Below are 2,735 nucleotides of genomic sequence, written 5' to 3' on the forward strand. Positions count from 1 at the left end.
ATATGGGGTCCCGCAGGGTTCAGTTCTGTCCCCCATGCTCTTTAATATCTATATGAAGCCGCTGGGTGAGGTCATCAGGAGTTTTGGAGTGCATTTTCAGCAATATGCTGATGATACGCAACTCTACTTCTCCTTTTCATCTTCCTCAGGTGAGGCTGTCGATGTACTGAACCGCTGCCTGGCCGCTATAATGGACTGGATGAGAGCCAATAAACTGAAACTCAATCCTGACAAGACTGAGATGCTGTTGGTGGGGGGGGGCACTCTGCCCAGATGGTTGATATCAGACCTGCCCTGGATGGGGTTACACTCCCCCTAAAGGAGCAGGTCCGTAGTTTGGGGGTCTTATTAGATCTGCTCCTGTCACTTGAGGCTCAGGTAGCCTCGGTGGCACGGAATGCGTTCTACCAGCTCCGGCTGGTAGCCCAACTACGACCCTATCTGGACAGGGAGAACCTCGCCTCAGTTATTCACGCTCTGGTAACCTCTAGATTGGATTACTGTAATGCACTCTACATAGGGTTACCTTTGAAGACGATTCGGAAACTTCAGCTAGTGCAGAATGCTGCGGCCAGAGTTCTTACTGGGACGAAGAAATTCGACCATATAACACCTATTCTGGCCCAACTGCACTGGCTACCAATATGTTTCCGGGCCAGATTCAAAGTGTTGGTTCTTACCTATAAAGCCCTTAACAGCATTGGACCGCAATATCTGATGGAACGCCTCTCCCGCTATGTACCTACCCGGTCACTGCGCTCGACAACTAAGGCCCTTCTCCGGGTCCCAACTCATAAGGAGGCCCGGAGATCAGCAACTAGATCTAGGCCTTTTCAGTGGTGGCCCTCAAATTATGGAATGCCCTCCCAGATGAGATACGCCTGGCGCCTTCTTTGTTATCCTTTCGGCGCCAGGTAAAAACCTACCTCTTTGCCCAGGCATTTTAACCTTAATTTAATGTTAATTTTAAATTTAATTTTATTGTATTTTTATTTTTAAGTTGTATTTTAATTTTGTTTTTAATATGTTTTATAATCTACACTTGCTTGTATTTTAATTGTGGTTTTATCTTGTTGTACACCGCCCTGAAAGCTTGTTGCTATAGGGCGGTTTAGAAATGTAATAAAATAAAATAAATAAATAAATAAATAAATTTCATGTCCTGTGGGCTGAAGAGAAACTTCTCCTTTCTTCCATACTGCAAGCCTTTTTTAATGTTGCTGCAAATGGTGCCTTTATTTTCTCCCCCCCCAACTTGTGCACAAACACATAACACTGCACAAACAAAGATTTGTATTTGAGCTGTATTGTACCAGTGAAAATACAAATAATCGCACTTCCGGGTTGTTGTTTTTAAAATGAAACTTACTGGTAGAACAAACTGAGCATGCTCAGTTGCCAGGTAACAAGAGGGAGGGGAAATCTTAAATTAGAGAGTGTGTTCTTTAGGAAACTGGGTGATAGATGCTTCCCCTCAAGTGTGACTAGAAAACACTGTCTTTGCAGCTGGCATTGACCCTTACTGTGGATGGTGCAAACAGAAAATGGAGGTAAAGACAGTGTCTTTAGGACGAAATTATGCTCCCATGCGGATATGCCTCTTATCTGTGAAATGCTAGGGGTATGTTGGTCTCTCTCAGAGCTTGGAAAAGTTACCTTTTTGAGCTACAACTCCCATCAGCCCCAGCCAGCATGGCCACTGGATTGGGCTGATGGGAGTTGTAGTTAAAAAAAAGTTAACTTTTCCAAGTTCTGGTCTCTCTGATGTGGTCTCCTGTCTCTTCCCCTCTCCATAACCTTCCATCAACCCCCCCTTCCCATGTCTGCTGCCATTCTTGACTACCTCCCTTTGCAGCTATATTTCTTGTCATTTTAATTTTCTTTCTTCTCAAAATGACCAATCTGACCCAATCTATTTGTTATTTTATTTTGTAATATGCCTTCAATTCGATTACAACTTATGGCGACCCTATGAATCCTTTTTTTGGATATATTCATAGGGTTTTCATGGTAAGAGGTATTCAGAGGTGATTTCCCATTGTCTTCCTCTAAGCCTATGGCACCCAGTATTCCCAGGCAGTCTCCCATCCAAGTACTAAGCCTGATTCTGCTTAGCTTCTGAGATCAGATGAGATCAGGTGTGTTCAGGGTAGTGTGGCCATAGGCAACCCAATCTATAGTGCTGGCCAAAGAGCCAAGAAATAAGGTTTGCACCCATTTTGTCACATTTCCTGTTTAAAATAAATCCCCAAGTCCTGGTATATCAGTAACAAAATAAGTTTATTGAGATATGTGGTTTGGGTAGCAACGTTTAGTTCTTTATTTTAAGCGTTGCAGTAACCGTACTGGGTTTTTGTTTCACTTCTAAAGCTCCAGTCTGAATAAAAATATTTAGGATCAAGCTGTTAGTCTGCTGAGAGAAAGTGCTCAGAGGCAATCCTATGCATAATTATTTGTTGGAGACAATGGTATGTCTCAAAGCCTCAGTATTTTCTGGCTCTAAAATGGGACTTTATGAGACTAAATGGGCTCTAAAATGGGACAACTTCCTTGAAAATTGCATTTGAAACACGAATGAATTGCCAAGGTCACTGGTTGGCCTTGAACCTCATCCTCTGTGTTCCTTAGCTGAAAGTTATATGTATTAATTGGTGGACTTTGATCAAGTATTTGTTCAACTCACCTGTCCATATCTCTCTATAAGTCACAAGTGCATAGCTCCTTGTGTATGATTC

General features: G+C 42.7%; 1 pseudogene; it reads right to left on the reverse strand.

Moving 5' to 3' along the window:
* Positions 1-2,051: 2,051 nt before the first annotated feature.
* Positions 2,052-2,166, reverse strand: LOC133364631 (5S ribosomal RNA; annotated as a pseudogene).
* Between the last annotated feature and the right edge of the window lie 569 nt (positions 2,167-2,735).

Source organism: Rhineura floridana, chromosome 9 (genome assembly GCF_030035675.1).
Source record: "Rhineura floridana isolate rRhiFlo1 chromosome 9, rRhiFlo1.hap2, whole genome shotgun sequence".
Classification (NCBI taxonomy): domain Eukaryota; kingdom Metazoa; phylum Chordata; class Lepidosauria; order Squamata; family Rhineuridae; genus Rhineura; species Rhineura floridana.